The sequence below is a fragment of the Anas platyrhynchos genome, chromosome 25, assembly GCF_047663525.1.
Source record: "Anas platyrhynchos isolate ZD024472 breed Pekin duck chromosome 25, IASCAAS_PekinDuck_T2T, whole genome shotgun sequence".
Classification (NCBI taxonomy): Eukaryota; Metazoa; Chordata; class Aves; order Anseriformes; family Anatidae; genus Anas; species Anas platyrhynchos.
In genome coordinates this window covers 5,143,576-5,163,814 of record NC_092611.1, presented here as the reverse complement: position 1 = coordinate 5,163,814, position 20,239 = coordinate 5,143,576, and the positions used below count along the sequence as shown (strand labels likewise).

General features: G+C 53.4%; 1 protein-coding gene across 13 annotated transcripts in view; it reads right to left on the bottom strand.

The window, feature by feature from the left end:
- The window catches only part of LOC110353623 (protein CEPU-1), a 327,673-nt gene that overhangs the window by 28,485 nt on the left and 278,949 nt on the right, over positions 1-20,239 (bottom strand). The gene's annotated exons all lie outside the window — the stretch shown is intronic.

The following is a 20,239-nucleotide window of genomic DNA, read 5'->3' as shown; positions in this document are numbered from 1 at the left end:
GCCTACCAAGGAGCCTCTAAGATTGTGCAAAGGAAGGGAAATTCAACGGGGATGAAAGCCCTCCTGCTGCTTTCACACTGCCAACATGAATTCAAGAGAATTGGGCAGACAAAAGGGGCCCAGAGCCCAGGAGTGGGGCTGATGAGAGGGAAGGGACAAGGAGCACGCGGGGAGCGCTCAGCCCCCGCAGTGGTGTGACCTGGGGCTTCCACGAGCTCAGGCACGCCGTGCGAGAAAAACGATCAGCTGCCGTTATCAGCCTGCACCTGCAGAACATAATAAAGACCATCACCTTCCTCCATTTATTATTTTTTTTTCCCAGGCCATTCTCCAGAGCCTAGCAGAGGATTGGCACCCTGCTGCGCTGCGTTGCAGGAGAGTCACAAATCACCTGCCGAGCATCCTGCTCCTTCCACCCACCCCGTCCATCGAGCAGCCCACGCGCAGCCCCAAGCAGTGCCGTGCTGCTACCCCAAACCCATAACCCACCCCCGGGCACCCCATCCCTGCTCGTCCCCAGCAGGGCAGGCACAGGGACTGGCTGGTGCACGCACAGCGAGCCAGAATGACTGCAATGGCCTTGCACGCATTGCCTCTGCCGCGCAGGTAAGTAATTTATTGATCCGTAAAGCACTCCAAGACGCTCTGGAAGGGATTATGTCATGCCAGTGCCGTGCAATAAAATAAAAAATGATGGATTTTTTGTGAACATGAGGGTGATTTAGGGTTTGTAGTTGGAAGTGTAGTTAAAGTACATTTTAAGTGGAAATCAAGGTGGGTAATGAATTATTCCCTGTTTTGAAGGGCTTCTGGGAGTTCTTTTTTTTTTTTTTGCTGCTCTGGGCACAACGGCTAATCTGCTAATCATGCACTGGAGGACAGCTATGGATCAGACGGTCCCGGAACAGTGGGGTCTGGAGTACTCCTGGGGACACAGGACAGAGGCTGCGAAGATGACACCGAAGGAAATATTAATATTCATCAGTGTCATTAAGCCTGGCATAAGGGCGTGTGGCTCCTGGGAACAGCCGGGAGATGCTCTGCCAAAAGCCATGTAGTCCACCGAGGAGCTGCAATTAATGACAAAGGTGCTACAATTGCCCCACCGTGCGCCTGGAGAGGCGGGGATCGCTATCCAGGAAACCAATGTGCTTCAGAAAGTTTTATTTCCAGAGCAGAGCTTTCAGTATCAGCAGCTAAAATAGGCCACGGAGGATTACTGGTGGTGTTTCGAGGTGGAAAGCGATGAGCAGCAGTGGAGCGAATTGCCCACGATTGCCCAGGAAGAAGCCCTGGCTGGCTCCAGCTGTCGGTCCCAGCAAAGCTAGAACATTATCTGTCGTCTTCCATGCAGTGCCTGCTAAATCAAAAGGAGCCTTTGCGATGTTTTTAATTAACGAATCCGCATCACTCAAATTTGCTTGTTTTGCCGAGCTCACCGAGACTCGCAGGCAGTAAATTCAGCCTTTGCATTGTGACTCTGTTACAGCACACGAGGATTTGCACCCACACGGGCGACAGACAAAAATTTGTAATCAAATTAACTGACCAGATTCTAAAACATAATTAAAACAAATTAAACTTTGATTTCCGCTTCTCCTGAAATGCATCCTGAAGAGCATTACAACCTCCTCCTCAGCAGTACAGCAGCACCAGCATTCCTGCAGAGATTTTAATTTTGCTAAGACCGGGCAGGGGAGGAGAAATTACTGGGATGCTTCCTTGGCTGGGCAATGGGAGACTTTGCGATTGCGAATTTGCAAGTGAAAATGCAACTTTTGGGAAAAGTCCCCGTGCCCTGGTGGGCTCAGAATGCCCTCCAGCAATTTCTGCAGCCCACCCAGGGTGAGGTGAGGCAGGCATGGCCGGGAAGGAGACAGGAGTGACAACGTCAGCGAAGTCTTTAGCCTACCCTTAAATTAAATGCGCAGTGGTAGGATTTAACATGACAGTTATTGTATGCTAATTAAACGTTTGAATAATTAACCACACGAACTATTTAAAATGGCTTTCTTGAGACTTAACAGGTACGTCGTAAGGCTTTTACTATACTAGGGAGGGAAACTTTAATAAATAAGTGATCGCAAGTATATCTTTAATATTATTTAATGGTCACCAGTGCTGCCATTCCCCTTGCATTAAAAGGCTTTATCCATCAGTTGGCATTTCCGTGGAGATGGGGCAGAGGAGAAATTTCTTATGCTGAACGTGGGACACAGATGGAGCTGCGCCCCAATGGGAATGAATAAATAAATAAAGCTAAATAAATGCTGGCTTCCCAGGCGGGAACCCTCTCCTTGCGGGCAGTCCTTTTGTGTTCAGCATCTCTCCTGCTCAGAAGTGATTAAACATGGCAGTGTTGGCCAAGCTGCTCCGGTGACACAGTGCAGATTTCCCCAGAGACAGGCTGGTGTTTTATCGATCTGACTTCTGCTTTTTCCCCCTCCCTTGCCTCGCCAGGCTGATGGGAAAGGTCCCTGTGCTGCTCTGAACTGCCACAGCCTCTGCGAGCGCTCAGGGCTCACCCGGAGTTTGTCCGGACTTGGCGCTCGCTCACACACACCGAGTCTCTGGGACAGAAAACAGTGTGCTTAAATATTTAACCAAGCCATATGGCGCCTTCCACGTCTGAGGGTGTTCAGTCAGGTGATAGATGTCTTTGCAGATCCAAGCATATGCACTTGCCTACACAGATGTATTCCCTGCCTTGCACCGTGTGCGCACGCATCCTCCTGCCGCCGGCGCCGACTAAATCCCTGCTACACCTCCAAACACCCGTCCCAGAGCCAGCGTGGGTGCAAACACCTCTACACGTACCCTGCAGCACCTGAATGCATCATTATCTACCCATCCACCTTCCCTGCATGCAAGGGCTGTGCTGCCCGTGCCAGTCTTGTCCCCGACGATGTGTCCCCAACAATGTGTCCCCAAAAATGTGTCCCCAACAATGTGTCCCCAACAACGTGTCCCCAATGCTTTCTACAGACACAGCCCTTGGTGCAGCCAGGAGCAAGCTCAGCTGGGACCCCCCGCACCCCAAATTTCAGCCATGCATCAGTGATACACAAGGAGACCCCTTGGTATTAGGGGAGTGAGGATCTGGAGCAACCTCAACACCAGATAGAAGGGAAGGAGAGAACGGGTGAGCATCACCAGGTTGAGTGCTTGCAAGGAGAAACTGCATTTTTTGGCTTAACCCCCTAAATTCTGCCCAGTTTGGGATATGGGGCCACAGCATCACTTTGTCTCCTGCATGTGCATGGGAATATTGCTGGGACTCTGGTGCCGTGAGGGAAAGCACACCCCAGGTGCACTCAAGGACTCACCAAAGAGCCAAGCAAGCACAGCAGAAATACACACACACATTTCTAACCCCACAAATCACTTCTGGTGCTGGAACCAGGCAGAACGGGGCTCGTGCCAGCCTTCCCCAGCTGCATGGTGGCCAGGTGAGGGATCCAGCATCACCCACGCCCCACCAGGGCTGGAAAGCCCTGCGCACAGCCCACACCAGCAGCCTGCCAGGAGCCAGGCTCTCCTGGTAAGACTCGCTTCCCCCTCATAAAACATGCAAACCTCCATCTTCCCGCACGAGCAACATCTGCTCCAGATCAAAGGGAACAACAAAGAACAACTATAAAAGCAACTTGAAGCAAGGAAAAGAAGGAGACTCAGCCTTGCGTTCTGCGGGCGATCTGTGATGTGCACTGGCAGCTTCCTGAGCATCAGGCTGCCGGAGCTCCTGCTTTTAATAACACTCTTACCGCTGTCACCCACGGACTTCGCCGTGTTTTGCAGAGCGCTGCTACCACGGGCAGTGTTGCTACAAGTCCAGCTGAGCTCCTGCACCCCAAAAGAAGGCTGCCCAAAGCTGGCAGGGGTGGGATGGGGTGCAGGAACCCTGATATCAGGCTGTCCCCTCGGGATGTGGCCACCCCAGTGTGCACCCAGCAGCAGGAGGGCTGGAGACGCGCAGAGCTCCCGTGCTCCCTGCTGCAGTACGGGCACCTCTGCTGTGCCTTCTCCCTCTTTGATTTCTGATTTTTCTCCCTCCTTGTTTGAGTTCTGTCTGCTTTGCAGAGAGCAAGTTGGGAGACCTACGCCTTCAATTATAGGTGTATTGTAATGGGCTTTTAAATCAGTTAGCGCTCCTCTAACACGACCATAATTAAGAGAAAAGCAGCGAGGGCATCATCCTTCCATCATACCAACACGGCTCAGGAGCTGCATGGAAGAAGTCCAGGGGGTACGAGGAAGGGGAAACATCCTCGGAGCCTGCTTCCAGCTACTTTGCTGGCCTGTAAACAAAAACCTTCCAATTTTGGGTGGGGATCCTACCCTGGGTTTGCACAATCACACTGAGCTTGGCTCAGCTTCACCAAGGGACCCAGCCCCCTCTGCGCAAACCTGGCAGCAGCCAAAGGCACTAAGGAAGGAGCCTGGAAATTAAGAGGACATACATAATGACCTTAATAAGCAATTAATAAATAACTAATGGCAATTGCTCGTTCTAAAGCAAGGCGTAATGAGATGTGTCATACAGCACTGAGATGTAGCTAAATGATTTCCCAAGTAGATAACGGCTCCTACTGCAGCAAAGCTCTCCGAGCTTGGAGGACACCAAATTTTTTACACCTGTCTCTGCAGCAGGTTATATGGCAAGGCATTGAAATAATTCAGAGGAGGAGGGGGAAAAAAAGACGTTTCCAATCATTCATTAGTAAAGTATTTGTGAACGCAGATATAATTCACTGCATAAGCTGCAGGCTTTCTGCAGACAGACTTTATAGCTAAGTGCCAAAAGGGAGCCCAATCTGATTCCACTTACGACAGCATAAATCAGCAGCACTCCTACCACAGTCAACAAGGGCTGTGCCAGAATAAACACGGCACAAGAGGAGCGTCAGGTCTCAAGACAATGGGTCCAGGTCACTTGCCACAGTGCCAAGCAGCCAGGGTGCTGCCCGATCAGCTTTGGGTCGCCTGCTTTCAAGGCTCCAAAAGGATCCGCACCTTCACTCTCCCATCTCCCCCATAAAAGGGAGAAACACCTGAAACCACACCCCACATCTCCAGGGAATAAAGTAAGAGTTTGCTTAGTTAATAAATAGCTTCAAAGCACAGCCAGAATCCAGGTCTGGGAGACTTGATTTCTGCTTCCACATTATGACGCCCAAAGGAAGCCGCGGCACTGCTCTGGATATCGTTTCCTTCCCTACAATGAGTCTAATGATGCAGATCTCCTTTATAAACTACTTCATACTTCTCCTTCAAACAGAAATGAAAAAGGAACAAAGAAAGATGTAAGAGTGAGGTTTCTGTATTGTCAACCATGAAGAAATGCAGCTGAACAAGGACTGTTCGACAGATCAGCTCCCTGTCTAGACAGATCTCATTTTCAGCTCCACGCACGCGGCACAGAGCTAGGATCTAGTTTTCAGTTTTTGCCCCCAAGTCACCTGGGATTCCCCCTGCAAGACAAGCGTTGCCTCATAAAAAGCAGAAAATTGAAGGATCTTGAAGCCTTAAGACACTGGCATCATCTCCCCAGCATCACTGACACCTCTCATCAAAGCACGACAGCATTTCCCACAGCTACCTCCAAGGTGACCATGCTGGCCGTCAAATTGATGGAGACTCTGTCTCGCCCCGCTCGGGGGCACAACAGGTCCCGAGATCCGTCCCTGGTCTCACCAGGCACTGGTGGAGGCTCTACAGGGCCCCTGGGAGATGTCCCCGTGAGGGTACGAGCCGCCGAGCGCCGAGCGTGCCCGACAAAGTTTGAACACGACTTCTTGCTAATACAAAGCTTGTCAAACCCATCACCTAGAAATGCTGAACGTCTTTATTAGATTCCTTTATCTCCCCCCGAGATCGGAGGGACACGACGAGATGATTCTCAGCGGAGATGTCATCATCCAGAAACTAATTAAAGGCTGCGCGGGAAGTCGGGCCACGCGCACTCTGGAGAACAAAACGCATTAGCAACCAGAGTCGAGAAAAATATTACAAGTGAACTTCAGATCAGAAAGGGCGAGCTAGGGATTTGACAATAACTCTCCTCTTCCTGCCTTTCCTCCCACTCGCCCTCGATATCTGTCCCCCAGCATCAGAGAGCCGCTTGGGATCTCGGGGCTTTTTGGGACCAGCCCTGGCACCGCCGCCTCGGGATGGATGCACAAGGACACTGGAGCTCTCCTCTGCTGGGTCATGCCCCAGGAGAAAACCATGATTTGCATTCATGGAATTCCCTTCTTTTGGTTGGAAAAGCCCACTTGCCGCGTGTCAGTAAGCTGCAGAGGATGCTTTGATGTCTGCACTGTTAGACTGCTCCCTGCTCTGCCACGGAGTCGTCCTGCGCAAGGCACTGCATCTTTTTTGGGTCTCATCTGTGCAGTGGCAAGTATTTCCCATCCTTACAGGGAGGAAGACAATGAAGAGAAAGGTGCAACAGATGATAAGATACCCAGAGGAGAAGAAGATAATGAGGGATGACAAGATACCAGAGCCTGTGGTCATGGGAACCGTAGGTGGAGAGATTTCCACGTGGGGACGGCCCTGCTAGCCACATCCTACAAGTGACTGTCCTGCTAAAATCAGTGGGAAACCTCAGCTCCTCTGCCCCGGACCAGCCAGCAGGCAAGGGTATGTGTCCCTCACTGAGGGTGCTGGTCCTGCCCCCAGACTCTCAAGAAAGCCCCCCCAGGCTCTTCCCACGTGGGGACGGGCCACACGTGGAGACCTGAGCCCAGCGAACCAGCCCACGCCACTTCCCTTGTAAAGAGGGACGTGCAGGAACAAAGGAGCTCAAACATCCTTTCCAAAGATAAATCAGATGCTCTAATGCAGCCTGCATCTCCAATGAATATAGGGCAGGTGTCTCTGAAGTGAAGTATTAGTTAAAATGATGCTCTTTAAATTACATTTCGGCTATTTCAGGCAGACAGGTTGTGTGTGGGTTGTTTTTTTTTTTTTCTTTTTTTTTTTTTTATGATCTATCTAGAGGCTTAAAAAGACACAGAGAGAAATAAATCTCCCTTCCATTAAAAACACACTATGCTCTTGCATTTTTGTTCTTATCTTTGCGCTCTCTTGCTCGTGCTCCCTCTCCCCTGACTCAAGCACGAAGTAAGTGTTTCTGATTGCTCTTTCCACACCGACACTGAGCTGATTCCAGGCTCTGCACACAATGCTCCTAGGCACAGCCTCACAGGAGGGTGAGCAGAGCATCCCGAAATGCTGCCGCGGTCACCCGATGGTTCCACCTCCACACCCTCCGTGATTCACGGCTTTGATGGGGAACTGAGCCCAAGCCTGAAGTTGGGGCTGAATTGCCACTGCAGTCTATTTATATCTTCCCGGTCTATCTGTCTCCTCTGCCGGTGTCCCTTTTGCCTCTTTTATCTGCTTACCTCCCTCCTTCCCCCTCAATCTCCTTTACCACATCTTTCGTGCGCTCAGCCCCTGCTGTGCCAGGGCTGTAGCAACGCAACACAAAAATACAGCGGGCATCCATGGGGTCAGGTAAAAGCAATCCCAAACCACACACAGACAATAAACCTCACGAGGTGCTGGGGATGCTCACGATGCCTCACACACCGCGTCTTCAAATCCCTCATTATCCTACAGAGCCTTGAGTAACCCCAGCCAAAAGACACCCCGGCTCCATTGTGGGTGTTTTTCCTCCCTGTGCCTCGGCATCCCCAAAGATGTGCTCAGAGGGAGCCTGCATGCGTCTTCCCTGAGCTCCATCCATTTCAGGAGCCTCCTCACCCCCAGCCAGAGCCTTTCCTTTTGCTCAGCTTTCCTCTCGTGACTGCTTTCGACTCTGGTGAGAAATAAATGGCTTGGGCAGGGAGCGCGGCCCTATTATCCTCTGATTAGGAGGTCTCGAGGCCAACGCTGCTCCTGATGCCCAGACCCTTTGTTCATGTGCTCATAAACCAGAAGGTCGGCAGTGCCCGGCAGTTCAGGATGAACTGTGGGTGAGGTGATTTATGCTTCCAGATGCTGTCCTCGAGGAACACATCTCAGCATGAGACTCGCCGAGCCATCCGTCACCTCTGCTGAGGCAGATCCACCTTCCCAAAGCCCCCCCGGCCGGCTCCTGTCCCCCTTTGCCATTTCCTTACATGAGCCAGGCCCCGCACCAGGAGCCTTGCTCCTCCCGTGGAGCATCTCCGGTCCCAGCCACTTCTGTGCAGCCAGTTTTTAAGGGTCACCTGGCCAGCCCATGACCGAAAACTCAGCCTGTCCCAAATCCGAGGATTCAACCCGGCGCTTGGCCAAAACCACCAGAAACAGGAGAGCAAATGCCCATGAGCCAGCAAAACAGCAGAGCTCTGGTGAGAGGACCCAATCCATCCTTCCCACACCTTATAGCATCCTTAAAAGAGGGTCCAGAAGGGTCAGATCTCCAAATTCAGCGATGGCAGAGGAAGGTTGGTCCCCACTGCCTCAGTTTGCCTCCCCAGCTCACCTGCACCAAGGACAACATGGACCCACACGCTCCCAGCTTCTCCTGGTACCCGTGCACATCCTGATGCTCATTTCTGAGGGCTCTATCAACAATTCTGGCATTAATAACCCTACTGCCAAGACACCCCTGCAAGGTGAGTGAGTTATTATTACTTCACAGCTGGGGAAACGAGGCCTGAAGAGCAAATGGCCCAAAAGCACCCGTTCGGATGGATGCTCAGCCAGCACCTGCTCCTCACGCCCCGTGGTGTTGGTGAAGCCACCAGAAAGCCCAACCCGTGCTGAGCCGGGCCAGGACCGCTGCCAGGACAGGTATTGCCACTGGGCTGTGCGAGACGAGCCTGCTGCCAGGACAAATGAGCCACCAGGCTGCAGCGAGCACAGCAGGATATCCGTGCGCACGGAGGGGCAATTAAAATTTCATCACGAAACCGCAGCCCAAATATGCAAAGTTTGGCGGAGTTAAAAGGAAAGGAAGAGGAGGCAGCGACGGTACCGAAAGGCAGGGATATCAGCGTGCTCCGAGCACGAGGAGGCTGTTCTCGTTTTGCATTAGGAATGCTCCTTCATTTCCCGTTCCTCCTAAATGAAACCCTCGAGCCTTCTTCTTGGCCACCCTCGCGCCTCTGAGAAAGCCAAAAAGCCACAGGGAGTTGTCTTCCCCCAGAGCATCCTTTAATTTTCCTATTTGTCTTTCTAATGCCCAGCCTCAGCAACAGCGCTGTCTATTCCCCACGCGCTCGTGCTTTCCACGGAAGGAAGGAATATTTTTACCCCTTCCTCCCTATTCCCCCTTCCCCTCCATTTCATCCTTTTGGAGGCTTTTTATCTGGAGTTTCCTTTCCTTTCTTTCCTCTTTCCCTTTCATTTCTAAAACCTACAGATCTCTGATTCAAAATCATTACTGTTTTTAACTTGGCTCGAGTCACTTTAATTAAGTTACTTTCCATTATTTTTTATCTAGTCCATTTGTCTACATCCCCCTCACCCTCCCTCATTCTTCCTTTCCTCCCCAAGGCAGGCTGGGTATGAAATCTTACATTTCCATTTGGCTAACAATCACTTTGAATTTTTAAATGCTATTAAATTGGATCACACCGGTCACTGGACTGGAGTTGTCGAGCTGTGATATTTACTTGCGCCAGTCAAAGGGAAATGAAATTGCAGCGGAGCGGCGGCGGCGTGGGGGGAGGCGAGGGGGGAGCGCAGATTTATTCTGCCTGTGGTACTTGCAAACAGGCACAATCCCTTTGGATTTTAGAGCGAGTTCAAAGGAAACTCTTACTCTCAACCATGAATGTATTGTAATGTCTTTAATAAATCAATTACTTGTTGGCAGGGAAGTGTCACTGCATCTCCAATCCTTGTAATCACCTCAGCCTTGCTGTGTTTTAAGTGCTGAAAAACCAGTGAGGTAGAAGGGGAGCCAGGACAAGCACCAGGGTAGGGAAAAAAAAAAAAAAAAAAGAAAAAACTTCTGCTTCATCTTGCCAAAAAAATAATAAAAAAAAAAAGACTGAAAGATGCAGAAAGACATTTGCATAATGCAAAAACACACCCAGTGACCTCGGGCACCGGCACGAGGAGCGCTGGGCCCCTGCCATGGGAAAGGCGACGTGGGGCACGTGTCTACCCCAGGTATTAAGCACGTGGTGATGCTGAGCATCACTCTTGCAGGTAATCTGTAAAGTGGTGCTTTCCTGCCACCCCCAGGAGCGAGACTTCCTTTTGCTGCACGTTAATTAGTGGCAGCACGGTGCTCCCACCTTCGGGAGGGTGCCGGTATTCCAATTTTGCTAAAAGAGGTCTTTTACACCGGAAAATTTGCTAAAAGCAAAGGGAGCAGGATTTGATTACAAAGCAGTCCTGGCCAAATCTAGCCCCTCCTCCTCTCTCTCCGCTGACAATATCCTCCCCTCCACAACAACAATAATCTGAGCACAAACAGACATGAAGCTTTTCAGAAAGTAATGAACTCCGGCTGGAGCCAAGGCAGGAAGGGTTTAATGTTCAGCTCGGAAAGCTTGGCGAGGCCATCAATTATATAGCCCTGCTGCTGAAGGAGCAAAAAATAATATTTCAGACAGACATGGCCAAAAAGAAAAGATAGGGAAGGAAAACACTGCGAGAAAGAATTAATTCTGGGAGTGAAAAGAAGGGTTTGTAAAAGAGGAGGAGGAGGAGAGCTGGAGCTCTCGGGCTGGCTGCAAGGTGGAGGCATTACAGCAAGGGCAAGCCATGAAGAAGACTTCCCTACTGACCCCGGACAGGAAAAGGGGGGCAAAATGGGGAGCCCCTTGGCTGTGAGGGTTCAGTGGTGAGCAGCAAGGGGTGGTGGGCTGGGAGCAAGGGGTGGGCTGGGACCCGGTCATCTCCTCTCACCTAGGGCAGCAGGAGAGGCTGGGGGCTGTCACCTTCACCGCCTCGTCCCAGTTTTACACCAAAAGCTACTGAGGGAAGGAGAGGAGATCAGAGCTGAAGGCTTCTGGTTGATGAGACCACCACCCAGAACTGAAAATCGTGCACAGGGGTCCACCGAGGGCAACGAGACGTCCCCATTCTCTTGCCCATGCCAGGGGGGGCCATGACCAGGTCTCATCCAGGGACTCGTCCCTGTACCAAAATAATTTCCACGGGGATGGGGAGGAGGGAACACCGCTACCCACATCTCCAGCTTCCCAGATGAACCAGCAGCCACGCCAGGAAACCCCCACCAGAAATATTTCAAGCCCTACAGTTCCACGTCTACTTCTGAAGGACCTTATTTCCATGCTTTTTTTCAAGGTCCTTGCCTTTTTGTTCTTCACTTGCCTTTTTTTTTTTTTTTTTTTCCAGTGGCCTTTGCTAAGTCTTTCTCCCCTACGGCACCACCAGAACAGAAAGGAAAAAAAGAGGCAAACGACAGCACAAGCCTCTTTGCACATGTCCCCCCCATCCTTGCAACTCCCCTTTTCCATTTTTAACCTCTCCAAAGCAAATAAAGTGCAGAAAATGCCCCATTTTCCCACCCCTTCATTCTCCCCTAGGCTCGGCAACCCCTCCAGCCCATCCTTCAGCTCGCGGATATTTATCAAGGTTTTCTAGCACCCGCCGCGGGAGGCGGCAGGGCCGGGCCAGCTCTTCGGCAGCTGTTCCCTTGGCCTCTCCTTTATCTCCAGCATTGTGTTCACATCTGCTTCCCACTCTGCCTCCTTTTTCCTACCGCCGGGAGCTGGGTTTTAAATCACTGCTCAGCGCACCGGCTGCCAGGCGCGGATTTCATGCTGCCCAGCATGCCCCGTTTGGATAGGTATCCAAAGGCCGTTTGCAAGCCTCCCCTGCCTTTTTTTATTATTTTTTTTTTCCTCCTCCTCAACCTGCCAGCGCTGCCACACTACTTTCCCCTCCTCCCTTTTGGCCACGGAGCAATCTTGGCTCTGGAAGCATGTTCAAACACCTGGTTGCTGGCAGCGCGGGGCTTTGGCACGGGCGAGCTGCGTGCAGCTCTCCGATAGCGAAGGGGAGGTGAGCGCAGCCCGGCCGGCGCGGGTCACCATGACCCTCCTGGGCTATCGGGGACACGCCAGTGGCCGTCCTCGCTTGGGGCTGGCAGCTCTCCCACCACCCGCATCTCCCCTGGCTTTGGCTGGGGTTTTGGCCGAGCCCGATTCGTGCTTTTGCTGGGGATTTGTGTGTTAGCAAAGCGCAGCTTTGTACAGCGCAGGAGCTGCATTTTAAGAGACGTGTTTAGGACGAGACATCGCCATCTGCGGCTCCCTTCCCCGGCGCAGAGTGCTGCTCCTGAGCGTGGCGATTTTGGCAGGGCAAGGCAGCAAAAGCCCCAGGGAGTGAACAGATGGGGGCAGGTGATGCAGAAGGATGCCCAGGCACCGGCTCCAGACAAAACTCCTCTGTCAGACTGCAACCTCTCCATGCTATCAAAGCAAGAGAGGGCACCGTGCTTCCCCCAGGCAGCACTCGGTGCTCTACAGACTGACTGCCCTGAAAAGCTTGGTTAGGGAATCCCCAGACTCGCTTCATCCCTGATCTGAGCTGGATTGCAAGCCACGATGCCCTGGACCTTCAAGGAGCGTGGAAGGGGTGCCTGCAGGTGCTGCCCTGGGCAATGTGATGGCAAAGGCTGCCCCAAACAGACCAAACCTCTCAGGCTGAGCCCTCTGCTCCTGCTCTCGGACTCCCCAAGCCTCTGCAACAGGCTTTTGCTTCTGGACTCGGCTCTGGGGGGACTGGCCAGAAAATCAGTGCTAAAGGCCAAAAAGAAGAGCCAGATTAAAGTATCAACTCAGAATTTATGCTTGGGACTTAAGGTTTAATAATGCAACAGAAAATCAATATTTAATAAAGCAAATGATGGAGAAAAACACTGAATGGGAGATGAGCTGCTGCTCCTGTTTTCAAACATGTAACTCCCAGAGGAGCCAGTTTGGCAGGAGAGATGCGACACCAGATTGCCACGAAGAGCTGGCACGCAGGACACTCGAGGTCCCACCGATTCCAACTCCCGTGTCAAGGGGGCTCGCAGGTCTTTTATTAAAGGACAAACAAGGAATTACAGTGGTGGTCAGAGTCCAAATGCCCATGAAGAGAGATCAAATGCTGATGCACACGGGGAGCCAAGCAGCTGCCTCGCTGAGCGGGCCCAGATTTGTGCTCAGGCTGGAGAAACGCGGGCAGACGGGCAGCGCCGTGCCCAAACCCAGGCTTCAAACACACCGAGCACGGCTGGCTGGGGACCGAGATCTGCTGACAAGCAGGGAGAGAGCAGCAGGGCTCAGAGCGGAGGATAAATGCTTGCCTGCCAAGTCAGGAGGCTCTCCTGATGTGCAGGAGAGGAGATGGTGTTGGTAATTCTGGGGTAGCAGGGAGCAAGCTGGGCATCAAACCCTGCTGCCAGGCACGGTGACAAAGCAAGTGCAGAGCGAGCATCATCGCTCGGCGTGCTGAGGAGGGATGCGACAGGGATGAGACCGGGATGCTGGGGACAGATCAGCAGCTCTGACTCCCTCCCCTGGAGCCCGGAGAAAACTGCACTCGGCGTGAATGGCACCAGGATGCTGCCCTGACCCAGCCTGTGCCAGCGTGCGGCACCGAGATGTCACCTGCGCCCTCTGCTCCATGCTGCCAGCCGACAGCTACCCCAGCACAATGCAGCCACGCTCTACAAATGCATCCAAGATGTGCTCATGGCTCAAAGCACTCCATTAGATTTGGGGTTCACATTCAGGAAACTGGACTCTCCTTGCTTGAGCTGCACCTGATCCCACAGCTCCCATACTTGGGGTTGCGCAAAACACTGGTGCCCCCCAAAATGAACAGCATCGTGATACCAAGTGCCCTGCAGTGCTTCCCCCTCCCTCCCTGTCCTCCTGCATCAAGCCCACCCATCCCCACCCCAGAAGCAGCCTGTGCAGCCAGCTGGGAAGGGGCTGAGCTTTCCCCATGCCCAGCCAGGCGATGGTGGGTGCTGTCCGGGGTGCACAGGACTCACCCACGGGTGCAGGAGGCAAGAAGGTGCACCCTGGTGGCTGCAACACCGGTGTGGCACGGGATGCACAAAGACTCCCTGCCTGGAGCAGAGCATAACCGTGCCCTAAATCCCATCCATCGCACCCTGTCACCTTGGGCAAGCTCAGCCTCACAAAGCCTGGGGACTCTGGATAAGTCCTCCAAACGCAGGGGATGCTCACTCGTGTCTCTCCAGGGGAGCAAAGCTCGCTCAGGTGCCCTTGGACGAAGCCCCCTCCTTCGCCCGCAGCATGCGCTGGGTTGCCTGCCTGGCCCTGCGGCACGGCAGTAATTTGTAGCTTGTGCTGGGATCCTTCACGATGAAAGATGACATATAAATATAAAACGTTATCGCTCCATAACAGCCACATGCTATAAAACGCCGGGCAGAAGGATCTGGAACTAGATGGAGGCAGCGCTTTAAATCCTTCCCTGCAGAGTTACTGCCGCTAAAACAACAGACCCGCTCCACAGAGCCCGGCCGTGGAGGGAGGAGAAGAAAAGCGCCGACAAAACCACCGCCGCCGAGGAATTAGGCGAACGAGGAGCCTTTATACCGGCGCGACCTTGGCGTGCTGCCTCCCCTGGGGTAGCGGTGGCACTGGTGCACCAGCGCCATCTCCTCCCATTCATCCCCTGCCGCGGCTTCCCGCGGATGCCCCCGCGCTGCCATGGCAACCCTAAAGCCGGTCCCGATGCTCTACTACAACGAGTTGACTCCGCTCCCGCGATCACGATAACAATGCTGTTACTGTAGTAACATTACATTGTTGAGGTCTCACTGTTCTCCCCTTAATTTTATTGGCGGAAGATTAAATTGCAATAATGTTATTGAGCCACCATTAGCGTTTCCCGGGTAACAATAACATTAAGGTAGCGCTATCGCCTTACAGTGGTCCTGCCGTTCCACCGCAAATATTTTAATGTAGTAAAACAAAAGAGATTACTGCAGTAACATTAAACTGCAGCGACCTCATTAACCCACCGCCGGCTTTCGCCGTGCTGAACGGCACTTTGGGACCCGTGCGCGGCGGCGGAGAGGTGTCCGTCTCCTTTGGGAGACATCCCTGGGGAAGGACAGGACCCCTGTGAGATGTGCCAACAACCAAGGTCTTCCTCCAGCCCTGCTTGGAGAGCTAAAGAGTGCACGGGTGCAGCGTGCCACTGGCCTCCCAGTTCTTCCCGTGCCACAGAAGTGGAATCTTTGCCGAATCGCTCCCGGTGGGGCAGGCGACCTCTCCATGAAAGCCTTTGGAGAGGATGGGAGCACGGAGCTGCCGGGCCCCCGTTTGCTCAGAAAAAGGCTCGAAGAGGAGCAGGCTCTTGCTTTCCAGAAGTGGAGCACTCAGAGGGTGACCTGCACGGCTCTGCGTGTCTCCAAGGGAGTAGCAAAGAGGCACACCGAGCTCGCCTCGCCGCCGCCGAGGCACGCACAGCTGCGGCTGGGAGGGATGGAAATAGCAGAGCCACGGGGGGGTGGGCAGGTGGAGATGGCCCCAGTGGGCATCGCTGCACCTCCCCGCACGGCTGCATCCTGCGGCAGGGATGTAACAGCAGCAGGGCACGGGGGCAGGGGACCGCAAAGGGTTCGTGTCGGTTCCGCTTAGGGTAGCCTGCAACACTCCGGATTACAGCCTCAGTGGATTTCCAGGGGAGGAAAACAGAGAAACCATCCACAGCCTTGATGTACGCAAAAAAAAGAAAAGCACGAAGGAAATGAAAACGGTCTGTGTCCTATGAATCACTGCTGCTTCCTTCCCCTCGCTCCAGTCTCCTGCCAATTATCGCTGTTTGGGAACAGGAGACGTCCTCCCCTGGGCACTCGCTTGCTTTCGGCCCTACCCCTCTCTCCTTCCCAGCGCAGCCCTTCTGCAGGTCTGGCACCCGGCCCGCCAGCATCACCGCAGGGCAAGCAAGCACAGAGGCTTCCTTCTCTCCATCACTGCTCTCTTACCAACTCGCTCCCTTTGTAACGAGGACACCGGTTAACACACTTGAGCCCCGGTCACCTCCCCATCCCTTCCACTCTTTATTCCCCATGCCAGCAGGGTTTATCCATGCTCCCCAGGAAGGAGGATGCGCTGTGGCACGAGTGGGACGTGTCCCTGCAGACGTGGTCCCTCCAGCAGCAGAGAGGGCACCTAATGGGGGCAGCCCAGAACCGCAGCGAGGGCAGGGACGAGAGCTTCGTTCCAGCTCTGGAGTCTGTTTTCCCCCCTCCTGCCCCACGATATAATTGCTAATTAATAATAACGTTTAGCTCTCAGATAGCGCATTCCATCTTCAAAGACCTCTGTCGACATTAGCGAATTAATCCTCATCAACCCCCCTGTGAAGTAGGTGACAATTATTATCTCTGCCTCGCAGATGTTAAATTGATTTGCAAAGAGGTCAAGTGACTTGGGGAAGGCTGGGGACAGCCCGCCCAGCCCAACGCTGGGTGCACAGCTGCTCGGGTGGGGAGCATGGACGAGCATGTCTGCGGGTTAAACCACACAAAATCCCATCTTTCACCCCAAGGGATGTGGCCAGACCCAGTGCCCAGCCCTCATCCTACATCCCGTGCTCCTTGCCCCTCGGGAGCTGCCCCAAGCGATGTTCGTTGTGAACCCATTAAACCAACACAACGTGCACACCGGGGGCTTCCCCTGAAATTTGCTCTCTCCTCCCTGGACCGAACATGGTGCAAAGCCAGCAGGGGAGGCTTTGAGGGATGGACAAATTAGCAATAAAAATGCACAGGAAGGAATGAATCAGACAAAGACACCGGGAGCTCAGGTGAAGCGAGGGATGAGGGCGATTTCATGTTGCCAGATCCCCACAAACTTTTTTGTGATGAACTCTAAGGCATTACCTAAACTTGCTTTTGCTTCTGGCAAGGACAGCTTGTCTGGCAAGGAAAGGTGCATTCGCACCAGGGAAACCCACGCCAGAAGCAGCTCCTGCCCACAGACAACATCTGTATGCCTTTACCATCACCAAGTTACCAAATGGGGGCGTATCCTTCATCCCTGTGGGACATCTTGAGCTCTTGGGATGTGCCTTTTTACCAAACCCACACACAGCATCTACCACACCACGCTCCTGCTTCCTGGCAGCTCAGGTGGGGCTGCACCACCTCGGGCAGTTTCCAGCCTCACAGTACCGACACTGCTCATGCACGGTCCCATTCTCAGCCACAAGCTGCCTGTGCAGGGACCAAGCAAGCACAAGCTGCTGCCAGGCACTGGTGTGTAGCTGGACACTATTGGGGTGAGCGGGGATGGCAGCATGGAAAGCTGTGCAGGCGAAGCCACCTGGAAGAGGGAGCATTGCCCAGGAACAGTCACTACTCCAGGCTCACAGTGATCAGAAACACAGAGGAAATGTTTGGTAAGAATACAGGGAGTGCTAAAGCTCCCTGGCCCCTTCCCACCTGCAGCATCAGTAGCTTTAGGGGCATTAAGGAGAGGTTCAGCCCCAAATGAGGGACACCGTCTCTGGCAGCGGTGCCAAGACTGCCGGGCAGACGGTGCTCATAAAGGGTCTGAGATGCTCAGGCATAAGCCACGCATTCACATCCACCTCGTTTTCCCTACAAGCCACCTTGAGGCCTTTGGACAAGAGCAACAACAACCGCAGGGCCTGATCCTTCCCCCTACACCTACACCACCACCACGTGAAACCTGCCCCTTGGCTCCATCCCCATCCACCTCGGCGCGAGGCGCAGGCAGAGCGGCGGCCTCAAAAAAACTTATTCCCATTCTCCCGCGAGCGCACAGGGGCTTACGGCATCAAAGGAAAATTAATCGGGCAGAGTTCAGGGCTTGAAACAAAGCCGGCTCGGGGAGGTGCCGCGAGCCTCCCCCCTGGCTGCTTTATCTCTCCGTGCACACCTTGGCAGCGGTGCCGCGGCACGGGGCGAGGTGCCACCCGCACACCGCCTGCGCCCCGACGCCAGCTCCCACCCTGGGGCGGCCCCGTGCCACCTGCGCCCGCTGCCCCCAGACTCCAGCAAGCAGGTAATTAACTCCCAAACAAAGGCAGGGATTTGCAGATTAAGCCAGGCCCGGGAAAGAGTGGGAAAACTCATTTACACCAAACAAAAGGGGAGGGGTGATTAGTTGCTCCACTGACAACAGAAAAAGCCAGATAGGGCCAGGGAAACTGATAAAGCAAGGAGAAAGTGCTAATATCCCCCAGTTGCCTCCCCTTTTCATTTTTTTTCCCCTTTTCTTCCTAAGCACTAAAATTCCACCATTTTCTATCATGCAAATTTGTGTGTCTAAGTGAGATTAAACTCCGGCAGGCACCGTGCCTCCTTCCCCAAGTCCATTTCCAGCGCCGAGATAAGGCCAACTTTCCTTAATGCATCTTACAAGGCGGTGGGAGTGTTGTGCAGGCGCGCGGTGGAGACGGCTTATTATCAATACAAATAAGAGCTTTCCAGACACCGTCGTCCTCCTCCTCCTACCTCCCCTCTCGCTTTTAAACCCTGAGCCCCGGAGAAAGGCTGCGCTCGAGAGGCTTAAAGAGCTGAAGTGTCCTGGGGGGGCGGGGGGGAGAAGAGGATCAGGAGCACCCAGAGCAACTTCTGCATTCGGTGACCCTGAGGGGGGAAGGAGGAGAGGAGGGGAAGGGGAAGCATCGCTCCTCAGAGGTCAGCAGGGTCAGTCTCAAGTCCTTCTCTTTAGGATTTCAGCCTCCCTCCAAGTGCAGAGCTTGCCCGTTGGGAGTGGGGCTTTTCTGGGTGTTGTTTCTTTGGGGTAAAAGCTTTTTCCACCCAGAAACGCATCCGTCTCCCCTGTCCTGCAAACATGGGCAGTGCCACTTCCCTGTGCCCCGCCTGGTCCTGCAGCAGCCCCTCCAAGGAACAAACTGGGGATGAACAAACCAGAGGGGTGTGCAGGGGTCACCTCCCAGGCACTGCGGATGACAAGGACGCTGCCTGAAGGGCTCCTTTCAGGTCCCACAATAAACAGGCAGGAGGTGCTTGGGAGCTTTTCTCTCTCGGAGCTCCAGGTGCAAACCTCCTTGCGCCTTTTGCAGCTACGTCGCTGGCTAGCATCAACTTCGCATCCCCAACACCGAGCCTGGCCCCATTTGAAGCAGCCCCCGGCATAGCAGGTCTGAACTTTGATGCATTCAGCACCACGGGGCTGTTGTCTCGTTCCCGGGCTCATTTGTCCCACATTAGTGCAGCAGCGGGGAGGAGAGATGCGCCAGCCTGCTATTCCTGGATCACCAGCGCTCACCTTTTGCCTTTCAGGGGAAGGATTTCAAGACTGACAAGTGTTTCTGAAAGCCTGACCGACAAGGAAAGGTGGGAGAAAGAGGGCTTGCATCCTTTCAGAAAGAAGGTGGCTAAGGGGCAACACGATAACAACCTTCCCAAAAGCAAAAGGTTGTTACAAAGAGGACATTGATCAATTGTTCCCCATGTCCGCTGGGGATAGGATGAGAAAAACTCCACTTCATTTGCAACAAAGAAGGTTTAAGTTAGATATTAGCCATACGTTTCCTAATTATAAAGGTAGCAAGGCAGTAGAATAGAGCGTCTAGGGAGATGGAAGAACCTGCTTTGTTAAAGATTTTCAAGAATAGCTTTCACAAATGTTTGCCAGTGATGTTTCTGCCTCATTGCAGGGGGACAGGCTAAATTAGCTGTTGAGGTGCCTTCTACCCACCTATTTTGGGATCGCAGCCATCAATGGAGCCAACCTAGAAATAAATGTGCAGCGTTTCCCTTGTTGCAGCATGGACACTCTTGTTTTCAACGTGGTTTTCAACTGATTCTTCCCTGCTGCCATGGGGGACCATTCCCAACCCTCATATCCTAAAGAAAACTCTCACCTCAGTCCCTCTCCTGTTTTTTATTCTTTCCCCCCACAACACTGCTTCCTCCAGCAGCCCTTGGCACATACTGGGGATGCACCAGCTCCTCCTTCCTTCCCTCCATCCCCTAAAGCTTTGGACAGATGCACAGGATGGGTTGGGGGCTCTCGGCTGGGCTGATAAGCACCCATTACACCTGCCTGGGGGAGCCGCAGGCTGCTGATGTCCTGGGTGGATGGGGAAGAGCTCCTTGCCCCCCAGGCTGGTCCCTCTGGGGCTTGCAGCCTGCCCTGGGGCACGATTTAATTGCATCCTGCGAGGCTGGCGTGCTCATGCCTCCAGAGCCGTGCCCCCAGGGCCCTTCTGTGTGTAGCCGGAGGAAATCAGGAGCTGTTTGGAGAGCTGTTTTGTTTCTTTCTGCCCTGGACTGTGTTGTGGCAAG